This window comes from Paramormyrops kingsleyae, chromosome 17, assembly GCF_048594095.1.
Source record: "Paramormyrops kingsleyae isolate MSU_618 chromosome 17, PKINGS_0.4, whole genome shotgun sequence".
Classification (NCBI taxonomy): domain Eukaryota; kingdom Metazoa; phylum Chordata; class Actinopteri; order Osteoglossiformes; family Mormyridae; genus Paramormyrops; species Paramormyrops kingsleyae.
In genome coordinates, this window is record NC_132813.1 from 12,525,229 (window position 1) to 12,537,780 (window position 12,552).

A 12,552-nucleotide genomic window follows, 5' to 3' on the forward strand; every position below is an offset into this window, starting at 1 on the left:
CAGCGCCACCGACGCCCCTAGCGGTGGCCAGCGGTACGACTTTTCCATACGCTGCATCGTGAAATGCGCAGTTTACTGCGATTTATACATTAACAGTTGAGCTGTAACATATTATAATGTAAATTACAAATCACTTTTTAAAGTGACTCCACGTTAACGGCGGGAGCTATTTGCACAGTGACGAACAAGCGACAACATTAATCACATCAAGGTAGCAGGATCGACCAGTCGAAGGTTTGTGTAAAGAAAAATGAACCATAAATACGGTTGCTGCTGGTGAATCATTAAAAATACAAGATATAATTCACATATACAAGACATTCTGTTTTCTCGTTTGATATTCGTATGCCTACCGTTTATCTCACATGGTTAAATGTAATAGTAATTCTGTAAACCCATGAAATGATCTTTATGAAATTCCATGTCGCATAGGTAACTATTACCATTGAATTCACTGCACTACACGCTAAAACGTAAAATATTACTTAACGTCTTATGTTCGCTTGCAGTAAAGGTTTAAGTTTGGCACAACTAAGAATAAAATATCAAGGCAGGGGCTGTCTGCTGCGCCATTATTGTAGTTGTTAGATAAACGCCCAGATCCAGTGTAGGCTAAATTCATTGCAAATGAAAAGCGAAAGACACGGTAAACTTAAAATGTCAATGTTTTACGAAAACGAATTAAAGTTTATTAGGTTTTATATTTGCACAACTTTGTTACCAACGCTTAACCTTTAGGAATAATTTTATAATTTTCTTCTGACACGAATATGACAATACCAACTCCGAAGATCCATACACATCTACACAACAATTAACCCATCTTACTTAATAAATACAATTAATGCTCGTCGCTTGTGACCTTTCTTATGGCTAAGGTTGTTTGTTATACAAGACTGCCTTTAGTATCCGACGTCTGATTTATATTCCGCTAGATTTCGCTAAATTTGGACAATGAACTGTGCTGTGTACAGATTTATCCCGCAGTTCATTGTGAAATGATTAAATGCATAAGCTGTTATGTAAGCAAGCTTGAAAACATTGCCCCTTGCAAGCATTTATTTTATTTTTTATCACGGCACCGCTACGTAAACATATAGCCACGTTGTTGTTTTGTACCTATTACAAAGCTTTAATCTAAGTCCTAAGGCAAAAATTAATCATTATGTATATATGTATTACGAGAATTTCCTCTTAAAATCAACCATTACCTGTAGGACGGTACTTTGAGAGAATGAAGGAATGAATTTATTAATGAAGGAATGAATGAAATATGGCACTGAAACGCTTACAACAGTTATGTGTACATCATTCATTGAGAATGCTTCATTTTCGCATCGACATTTCTATTCCCCGATGTTCGCGATTTATAAAAAATCGACATAGTGTTAAAATGGTAGCGACGTATTACTTCTTGGTTACAGAAATACCCCGTTTTCCGTGGAGGAATGGCAGCTGGGCACGAGCATCCCCGGATTCACACACAGCTCTTGAACAGCAGTAATTGCATCCGTATCCTATACCTTTTCGAGGCCAGTGCACGATTAAATCCATTTTATTGTCTTTGAGGGTGCAGATGGAAATGAAACGGCGTTCCCCGAAGAAATGTACAGTTCTCGATTTTTGTAGTTTAAACCCAATTTCTCCAAGCCTTGTAGTGTCTAGTGCTGTTTCTGAGCAGAAGAATCCGCTTCATGGTACATCCTCAGTGTCTGATACTGCATCCCGTCCTATCTGTTGCGGCAACTATACGCTTTTATTAGATCTGGACCTTCCCCTTGAGAATGATAGTTCGGCTGAAGGAGTAGGTTACCGCAGACTTTGCAGTTTCAACACTTAGTTATCTCCAAAGCAACTTAGGGAAATTACATTTTTACTTAAAACTGTCCGTCAAATTGAACTTGTTTTTATTGGATTTCCCTGCTGAGGTAATAGATAAGGTTATGTTTCCCAAGAATTACAATCAACTATAGAAACTTTACATTCAGAAATTTAAATGTGCGTGTTTGTGTGTGTGTGTGTGTGTGTGTGTGTGTGTGTGTGTGAGAGAGAGAGAGAGAGAGAGAGAGAGAGAGAGAGAGTGAATGTTTTCTTGCCTCACATTGGAGCCCCTAATCCCAAATGAGCATCATTTGAATTTTGCTGCGGACCATGTGCATCCATTTATGGCCACAATTTACCCATCTTCTAATGGTTACTATAATGCATTGATGTACTGAATAATGTTGTTATACAGTCATACTCAAGTTATAAAACGTCTGTAGCAAAGAGCATAAACAGTATTAAATGAATCTGGGTGTCTTTGGCTTAGCACAGATGAAAACATATTCCTATAAATCTTTTAGCACACTTAATTTAATAAATGCAGAGGTATTACAGCAGTTGAATGGGAGGCACCTGTAGCCCAGAATGTCCAGGTTTGGGGGTGTGAACTTCCACAAACCACTGCAGCTTAGAACAGCTAAGGTCCTGCATGCAAACTCCACCGCAGAAAAATGCATGGTTTAGGTGAATTTGTATTTCTACACCATGTCTGACTTTGTGTGTGTTGGCGTGCTTCTTGACAAATCTTTAACAAAACCCTTGACTAGGTAGGTTTTATGGATAATAGATAAAGCACCTAGACACGCATGTTACGCATTGAAGTGTCAGGCGAGGAATACAATTAGCGGAAAATGGGTTCAAAAGAGCATCACCAGGGTGATTGAATCTCTGTTTTTAATACAAACTAGCTTTCTTTATTAGCTCCTAGCCCACCTGCTCCAGAAGTACCAGTAGCCATCAGTTACTAATACATATAAATCTTATCATGCCCTCTATAAAACAGTCATCAGTTTTCAGGGTACTACTACAGCATGTACAGGGAGAGTACTGCCAGTAGCATCATCAGCACTTAGACGTTAAGCGGAACAAGAGTTTCTGCATGGCTCACATATTTCTGACGACGCACTAAGTCCCTCGGGGCCTGGTTACGGTTCAGTAGCACCAGCTCTGGGTCAAAGTCTGAGGTCTGGGTCAAAGTCTGAGGTCTAAGGCCTTCGACCTTAAGCCCTCTGCACTCCAGTCACCAAATAAAATGACACATCTCGTTATCACACCACGTCTGTTGCAGTAGACAAGGTACTATTTATTGGGGAGTCAGTGGTTATGAATATTGGAATTCATTAAAAGAATTCTACATCAAAATAACTGAATTTTCCTATTCGTCCATCTCAGAAACAACCAGTCGTTTTAAGTAAGACATTCAAATAGTAATACATTGAAAGCCAAATTATAGTTCTAAAACAGCTGTTCAAAAGTTCATTGACAAGCAGTCTCACTAGATACTTTTAACTTAAATTAGTAACACCTCTGCAATAGCATAAAACAGTATCCCTTTGGGAGCCAATGGTTTCAATTGCAATTGATACCAAAAATGGCAAGAACTAAATGAGTCAGTCAAAAAATGATGACACTTCATAAAAAGAAAATGTAAATGGGGAAGATACTTTATGTGCAGGTATATTAAGCATATATTGCTTGTCAGTGGATTTTTGTTATGAAGCCATTTAATTAGCAACATTTTTTTACTGAATTAAGAAATTGCACAGAAAGACTTTCTGTGAGCATTATTTCTGTGCCCAGGGTCAGTGTGGAACTGATAACAACTTAAGAAAACCTGCGTGGAAAACAGCACAGGAGAGGACAAAATCCCTAACATCTGTGAGGTACGTCCAACATAACGTTACAAGTTATGTATATTACACTCAAGGATGTATGCACCCATTGAAGAAGCTGGGGTTGAATGTTGATGCATAGGTCTTGCTTGAAGGGGTTTCTGGGAGTCAGTACAAGGGACCTCATGTAGAAGGTCCATAAGCTCCAGTCTAAGGGGATTGAATTTTACTGTGGATTCTGAGCTGTACACCATGGGTATACCCTTATATGGTCATGTCAGGAGAATACTACAGTTTTGCCACAAGATGGCATCATTACCACACCATTATCTTTTTGCTGCAGCTAGTTTACCTGTTGCTATAATAGTGTGCAGTGCTGTGAGTGTATTTTTGCCATCTTGCTCATCTGACTTCCTCTGCTGGCCCCTGGAGGATGGGCTCCCCCTTTGGGTCTGGTTCCTTCCAAGGTTTCTTCCTTCTAGGGAGTTTTTCCTTGCCACTGTCGCCTCTGGCTTGCTCACTGTGGGCTTTGGGCCAGATAATGTAAAGCACACTATACAAATAAAATTTATTGAATACCTCCTGATTTTCCATTTTATCACAAGCTTTGAAAAATGTTCCTCTGTGTCGTCTGTCTCACCCTAGATGTTGTCTGCCTTGTACTTCCTGGAATAGTATTCATGTGTTAGATAACCCATCATTTAAGACTGGTATCAATTCTTCCATTTTCTTCCACATTGGTTTTCGTTACAGGTTTGTCCATGAATGTGTCCAGTTTTGTGATGGGTCACAGTATGAAGGTGTTGACAAACTGATATGGTTTCTTCTCAGATAAGTGGAGATACCACAGCGCATGTTTGTTAGATGCTTATTTATCTGGTAAAACCCATCACTACAGAATGTGCTAAGTTTATCGTGTTTTTCATAATCAGATTTTTTGCACAAACATCCTGAAATTTTACACGGTTTTTAATACATTGACAGTCTCCGAATGTTCAGGAAGCAGTTTAACGTTTGCTTGTGTTTTCCTTTTAAAAATGACTTTCTCCGTCTGCTCATCTTGAACGGAATTTCCATTATGGTCACACTGTCTATGCCTTCCTAGCAAAGCAGGGAGTTTTATTAATGTAGTTTCTTTGTGCATGTACTTGCCTTTCTGCAAGTAAAAATGTGGACTGTCTGGGATCCCCAAGACCCGGGTTGGGAAGCACGTCCCCAAAATGCACAGTGCTGGGCAGGAAGTATAAACCACAGTATAAATAAGTAGTTTATGAATATAAACATTATATAAGTGTAAATCATGCTGACAATACCATGTCCAGCAGAAAGGCACATTTTTGCTCGCTCCCAGCTATTTGTCCAACAGTCCACATTTTTGCTCCCTCTCAGATATTTGTCCAACAGTCCACGTTTTTGCTCGCTCCCAGCTATTTGTCCAACAGTCCACGTTTTTGCTCCCTCTCAGCTATTTGTCCAACTGTCCACATTTTTGCTCGCTCCCAGCTATTTGTCCAACAGTCCACATTTTTGCTCCCTGTCAGATATTTGTCCAACAGTCCACGTTTTTGCTCGCTCCCAGCTATTTGTCCAACAGTCCACGTTTTTGCTCGCTCCCAGCTATTTGTCCAACAGTCCACGTTTTTGCTCGCTCCCAGCTATTTGTCCAACAGTCCACATTTTTGCTCCCTCTCAGATATTTGTCCAACAGTCCACGTTTTTGCTCGCTCCCAGCTATTTGTCCAACAGTCCACGTTTTTGCTCCCTCTCAGCTATTTGTTCAACAGTCCACGTTTTTGCTCCCTCACAGCTATTTGTCCAAAAGTCCACGTTTTTGCTCCCTCACAGCTATTTGTCCAAAAGTCCATGTTTTTTCTCCCTCACAGCTATTTGTCCAACAGTCCACATTTTTGCTCCCTCTCAGATATTTGTCCAACAGTCCACGTTTTTGCTCCCTCACAGCTATTTGTCCAACAGTCCACATTTTTGCTCCCTCACAGCTATTTGTCCAACAGTCCACATTTTTGCTCCCTCAAAGCTATTTGTCCAACAGTCCACATTTTTGCTCCCTCCCAGCTCCCGGCAGGCAGAAAAACGTGGACTGTCGGGGGGTCCCCAAGAACCTGGTTAGCAAACACTGCTGTAAGGGGAAGCTGGGGAGTCAAATGTTCAATGCCGTCCCGTGTATTTGACAGGACCAGTGTCCCCCATCAGAGGCAAAGTGAAAAGGCCTGGCAAGTCAGCGCCACCTCAGAATTTGGTGCCCTAGGCAGCTGCCTATGTGACTTACATGACTGATCGGCCTGGTACTTATACACTGGTACCTGAGCATTCATTGGGCACTCAGCCTAGCCACGCTTATGCCTATTCAACTCCTCAACAGCACATTGTACATTGCTTTGGACAAAAATATCTGCTAAATAAAAGTAAATGTAAAGTAAAGTAAATGTAGAAACAAAGTCCACCTGAGCAGATAACTGCACCAGAGCATCTACAGAGAGACTTTCTGTACCCACTTGCCCTATGCAGTGTCACGGGGGAAAATTCTGGAGCTTATCCCAGAAGCTATGTGTCACATGCTGAAATGGGCGCGGAACGGAGACAGAGGAGCAGGAGTCCAGGAAGTCGGGGAAACGAAGGATTTTATTGGGGAAATGAGGGTTTTATGGGGGAGACAGTTGGGCGCACGGGACAAATGGGCAGTAACGTCAATGACAGGACTGGGGGAAGAAGAACAGGGAAGTACTTAAATACGCCAGACTACACTGAACGAAACTAGACACAGCCAGTGACGTGGGGATTCCACACGAGGCAGTGAGGGAGGGGGGCGTGGCACACGGGGATCAGACGAGCGGGGCATGACACTATGGGCATAAGGCAGGGAATAATCGCAGTGTACACACACATTTGTAATTGTCTGCGCAGTTGATGCGATGGAGAAATAGACTTTAGAAATGAGAAATAGAAATGAGGTGATACTGGTTTACGTTCTCCAAGTACAGTGACAGATCAGCGCCAATACAAATAAATTTAAAGAGAAATGAGATAACAATAAAAAGCTGATAAGATGCTTTGGCAAGTACTGCAGTCTAATTATGGGCCTAAACCCAGAATTCTGCTTGATTCTAGTTGACTGTTGACAGCTCTACTTTCACAGGGATTTGGTCCCAAGGACCCTGATCTAAATAAAGGCGACCAATCCACATGCTGGATGTCCATCAGGAATATAAAGAAAGCGAGTCTCTGTATAATTACGTTGCAGTAAATGCTAGCTTTTGAACAGAATACATTTTAGTCAGCTGTCTAAGCACTGCATTCATTTCTACCATCTGGTGTTTGTAGAGTATGCAATGGCCCTAGAAATTCTCGCATTTCTGCTGTAAAATGTTTTGTTCACGTTTGACAGGCGTATGGACATTGCACGTTCTGCTTTACTTTATTTATGTCACATGAAATTATGTTGCACTATTTCCATTTCTACGCCATTTATTTTACCAGTTGCTGCTTCCACCCACCTGTGATTCTGTGAAGCTATAGTTTGCCACTAGGTGGTGCAATATAACATTTCTCTAGGAAAAAGACCAGACTTAAGCTGAATTGTTGCAATGTTGAAGAAACAATTACAATAATTCTGCATTCTGAATCTTACTAGATCTTAAATCATAGTGATTCAGATATGACTCAAAATTTTGTTAATTAGTATATTAAATAACCATGGTGCAACAATGTATCAAATGGTTAAGAAAGAAAAATAAGTACTCAGCCCCATGGTCATCGTTATGTCCGATCACTCGGGGCTATAGCCCTGAGTATTTTAAACCGAGCCCTGAATATTTTAGCCTCAATGCCAATCTTCCTTCAAAAGCAAATAAAAAAATCAAGCCCCAGGTAAACTTGACTTAGCCTCTGGTTTTTAGTTAGAAATAGCTAGAAAGTCCCTGCTCAGCCCAGTCTAGTTTAATGGATGAGTTTTTTGCGAGTATTATGTGAAATTACGCTTGTTTGCTCTGTCCTTATGGATGTTACATATTCTTGCTAAATGCACCATGACCACAAGGGGGGAACCAGAAGTAAGGGGGAGGAAGCGGACAGTGGAACCGCGAGTTCTCCTACGCACACAGTGATGACCATGGAGAGAGCTGCCCGGATAGCCAGCCCATCGGTGCTGATCAGGAAGTGCAGTGTTGTCAGAGAGTCCTTATCTGGAGGCTCCCATTCCTGCTTCTGTTTCCTCTCGCACCTTTAGCTCGGAATCCACTGACTTGTGAAAAGAAAGATAAACAAAAACGTCAGCCTCAGCATTGCACAGCCCATCCAGCAGTAAAGACCCCACAAGAAATACCTGAAGAATTGTCACCCGTCCCTGACATTACGGGACTCATCCCGCCTTGAAGAATAAAATGCTGTTGAGCCAATATGGGTTGCAGTTTTCCCCATGTTTTCATAAGTGTTTGAGATTGCTTCACTTCCTGGTCTGTCACGTTTGGATACACATAAGACCACACGTTTACATCAGAAGCAAGCTCTGTCTTGTAGATGTCTCTGGGGCATGTGATGCAATGTTCTGTCTAAGAAGGAAGAAGGCCACAATAAACAGTTGTTTACAATTGTTCTAAATATCACTTGAGGTTTGACATTATTGCGATCTTCTGTCAGACTGATGGGCTGGAAGCCAGCCACGCGTGTATTTTTAGATACGCACCACCAGTCACAGATGCGTGCAAATGTATCAACTCACATTTTTCTTGTTTTATTCTCCTCCTCCCAAAAGGTGAAATCGTTCGTGAATGTGACAGTATTTCCTCATGGGATCTCAACATGTCAAATCCCTGTCAAACGCTACTGAACACTGCATTCTACCTGAGGAACACAGCTACCGGGAAAAAAAATTAGTAACACCTATTGCAGAGGTGTTACTAATTTAAGTTAAAAGTATCTAGTGAGACTGCTTGTCGATGAAAAAAAAGTAAAGAAAGATCCTCACCTTTATCATTTTATTTTGCAAATATGATAAGCTGGAGCTGAGTTGTTAACTACACTAAAACACTGTATGCTGTTCATTATATGTGCCCCAATTTTCACTTCATCTTTGTCACAGGAAGTGAAACTTTTCCTGTTTTGGGTGACATTTTTAAGCTTCTTTTGGCACTGCAGTAGACGCGTTGGTTGTGCCGGTATACTCAGTGCCCTTTAGCTGTTATAAGGACTTTGTTTCCAGTTCATTTGTTTGTGCCCTTTATAATTTCAAATTATTACTGAGTAACCATGCTGCATTACTCTTATAAAATGCGCATACAGTGCGATATCTGATCCAGAGCAATAAGTATGAGAGGGAGAACAATATCTTATCTTCTATGAGTCAGAAGCTGCAAAGGTTCTGCCTCAAGTTATCACTGAGGCAATATAGGGGCACAATTTCATTATAAGTCTTTCAGTAGTTAAAGATACCCCCCCAAACCCAAATGCTTTGGTCACCAAAAAAGTAGGGGTCTAGCATTTTAAGCTTTTGTGTAAACATGTTAATTATTCCTGATACTGTGTAACCTTTAGTCCATCAAATGGTTTATTGACAATAGCCTATAGTTGTTCCATCCTTTCCACAGTGTAACCTACGCCAGGGCTATTGAAGTCAAGGTCCTCAAGGGCCGAGTACTTTTCATTTCCCAGCCTTCCTTTACCCGTGAGCCTGGTGTGAAGCGTCTGTGGCCAGTCAGAATCAATAATTATTAAACATGCGGGAATTGAAAACTAGGCCTGGATTTGGATTCGAGGGCCAGATTTGAAAAGCTCTGCCCTATGCTGTGAGTCTAGGCCTCCCCCCTACACTGAGCATGATGCAGTGGCTTTCAAGTGAAAAGCATTAGCTTTCACACAGCCTGGTCTGTGACAGAAGAATTCAATCCGGGCTGCCCATCCATCAAGCCCGGTCTTCTGTCCCGAGACCAACAGTCCCAACACTGCTGTCAGCAAGAGACCAGGAGGACTTGGGCCGCCGACTGGATGGACAGCCTCCAGGATGAGGTGTAGCAGAAGGCAGACCCATTTGCAGAAGACTGGAGAACCCAAACTAGGGACTTGGGAACCTAAAAGGAGCAAAATCACAAAACCCAATTCTAAGAACCCACAAAGACAGGGCACCAGCAGCACTGCACACCAGCTGTGGGATGCTGAGACCATGAATCCCCAACTCAGAAACTGGCTAACCAGAATCACCATGACAAAATATCAGTCCACAAGGCCCATGAACTGCATGCCACGCACACCACCAAGCCAATATACTGCAGCTTTCAATTAACAGACAAGAGGAAACAGATCTTTACCCAGATACAGAGATACAGGGCATCACCAAAGCCTATAAAAAAACCTCATAACAGGAAGTGTCTGCACCCCATAATTCTAAAGCAGTGATGACAGCCAAGCAGCAAGTTTTGCTCACTGTGCTGCTTAAATGAGGTTAGGCCAGATCTGAGCCCAGCCCAGGGCAGACACAACTGCCTGATCAGGGAACCTGGGGCAAGTGTGAGAGAGCAGCTTATGCAGAAGTCAGAAAGGTGACGTAAAAGCCGAGCTCAGTCACATCTTTGATTTTATCAAAGTCACATTTCAGTCACGTTAAATATTGCACATAGGGGTGATGCAAGCTCCTAGATTTAAAATAATAATTGATGAACTTCTAAAAATAATGTTACTGTCAGTCAGCTGGCCGAAGTTCTATGTCACGTGACAATAATTTTGTCAAAATGTTTTTGAATTTTACTGAATTAATTTGATTTGACAGTCAGGTACTGATTACATGCAATGTTGATACAACTAAAAGGCTATTTAAATATATATATTACACTAAATAGTTAGACATTATGATCTTCCGGACTTTTGCTTCAAGAAATTTTCTCTAACTTTTCTCATTTTCTCTGGCCTATATCATGGGGCAGTGTGTGGTTCGGTGTGTGGTTCAGTGGGCTAAGCCTGTGTGCCTGTACTCAGAAGGTTGCCGGTTCAAACCTAGCCTCAGCACATCTGTGGGTACTTGAGCATGGTGCTGCTATTTGTTATCATACCATTTATAAGGACACTGCCACCAATAATGTACACACATCTGGAAATAGCACTGTATGTTTCAGTTTGCCATACACTATATGAGCAATGTAAGTTTCGGGACGCACCTCTTAATCATGAATCACAGGTGTTTCATTCAGACCCATTGTCACAGGTGTATAAAATCAAGCACCTAGTCATGCAGTCAGGTTTACAAACATTTGTGAAGGAATGGGTCATTCTGAAGAGCTCAGTGAATTTAATTGTGCTATCGTCATAGGATGCCACCTTTGCAATTAGTCAGTTTGTGAAATATCTTTTGTGCTAGATATTACATTATCTGGAAGCGGTTTTATTGCAAAGTGAAAGTGTTTAGGAAATAACTGAAGCTGGCTGAGTACATCTAGTAAGTTATGTTCGTCACATTCGTTGTCAATACCATATAATGTATGACGTATTAAAAAATAGATAATTATTGTTGGTTGTCTGGGGCAATAAACTTTGCTGACCAGGCAGTGGATCTGTAGTTCATTTCAACTGAGGGGGGGACAGACTGGGGCCAGTTGTTCTGTTGGGGGGGGGGGGGGGGGGCGGATGCATTTGGCCTTAATGTCCTCGAAGTTGTACTTACACAAGATTGCCGGCATTAAGAAGCAAAAGATGATTTTTTTATTTATGCAATGCTTTGCAGTCACATTTTACAGTTTTCACAAATATTTTACTCACTCTGATTTCTTTAGACTGTCTTGCATACCACTAACTTGATTTTTTTTTTCTTCTCTGTCGTTAACTTTACTTTTCAGAAACTGAAGCAACTTCACCACCCGGCGCACGCGCGTTAAGGGTCCGTCACCAAAATGCGCAGACGTTTCCCCTTTTCCAAGGGCACAGCATTTTAGCCGACATAAATGAAATAAAATAATACATTATTATTTGGGGGCAGACATGTTGTGAGGGGGGGCACTCCATGGCTTCCCCACCCCCGGGAACCGTCCCTGCTGGAGGAGGGGGGAGAGGATTAAAAGTTGGTTGACGGGGGCCACTGGCACTGAGCACCAGTAAAAGTTGCCGAAGGGAAGGGGCGGGGTTGCGGTGGTACCTCCGGTGGTTGGCGTAACGACAGATTTCCGGGACATTGCGCATTATTCGCGGATGTCAGGGAGCTGCTCTGATGTTGCTGGGGGGGGGGGAAGTTGGGCTGTCTGCTTTCGCCCAGCTGCACACCGGTATGCGCCTGTATGGTGCAGTGTTACCATCAGCGTGCAAAGACTTCAGCAGCACATTGCCAAATTAAATCCGAAGTTTGGGGAAACTCTGGACTATAAATTAGACGAAGAGTTAGACATGTATCTGAAGGATCTGCGCGGTAAATATAGGGGTAATATCAGCGCATCTTTACCCACACCGCGGCGAGTTTATAATTAAACACCCACAATCCCGCAGCTACGTCTGCAAAGCAGCAAACAGCTTCTACGGTAAACAGCCTCTAAAGCGGTAGTATCAAAGCGAAGCGGCCAAAGTAAGTTTAACTTTCATGGAAAAAAGTGAAAAAAAATATCACTTTCAAAATCGGAATACGTATCAAATCTGCAAACAAATATTTCCACCACAAGCAGGGAAGAGCTATAAAACATGCGTTTTGCACAGAATGCTAAAGAAGCAGATGAGTGAGTGTTTATGGCTTGTGTTTGTCCAGGCTGCATTTAATTTCCCTGCTGGGTCTGGAGCTGCCTTTGAATGTGAGGGATTTTAGGGTATTTTAGGAATTCAAAGCTGCCTTTGGGTGTGACCTGCAAGCAGACATGCTGTCTTCATTTTTGAGGGAGCCTGGTGATTGTGGGAGTCTCTTAAAGACTGTAATGTA

The 12,552-nt window shown here is 42.0% G+C and overlaps 1 protein-coding gene and 2 long non-coding RNA genes across 5 annotated transcripts in view; 1 reads left to right on the top strand and 2 right to left on the bottom strand.

Moving 5' to 3' along the window:
• The window catches only part of LOC111858056 (leucine-rich repeat and fibronectin type III domain-containing protein 1-like protein), a 31,741-nt gene extending 29,771 nt beyond the window's left edge, over positions 1–1,970 (bottom strand). For 2 of the 3 annotated variants that reach the window (XM_023839437.2, XM_023839436.2), the window contains exon 1: positions 1,524–1,970. The gene's annotated coding sequence lies outside the window, so the exon portion shown is untranslated. Of the gene's footprint in view, positions 1–1,430 lie in introns of all 3 variants that reach the window. The other variant, XM_072701342.1, reaches the window with a different exon arrangement.
• Positions 34–7,844, top strand: LOC111858060 (uncharacterized). Its single transcript, XR_002841501.2, has 3 exons — positions 34–234; positions 3,625–3,707; positions 7,711–7,844. It is a non-coding gene; the product is annotated as an uncharacterized lncRNA (long non-coding RNA).
• Positions 6,279–9,715, bottom strand: LOC111858058 (uncharacterized). Its single transcript, XR_002841500.2, has 3 exons — positions 8,392–9,715; positions 7,996–8,221; positions 6,279–7,914 (listed from the first exon to the last, which is right to left on the bottom strand). It is a non-coding gene; the product is annotated as an uncharacterized lncRNA (long non-coding RNA).
• Between the last annotated feature and the right edge of the window lie 2,837 nt (positions 9,716–12,552).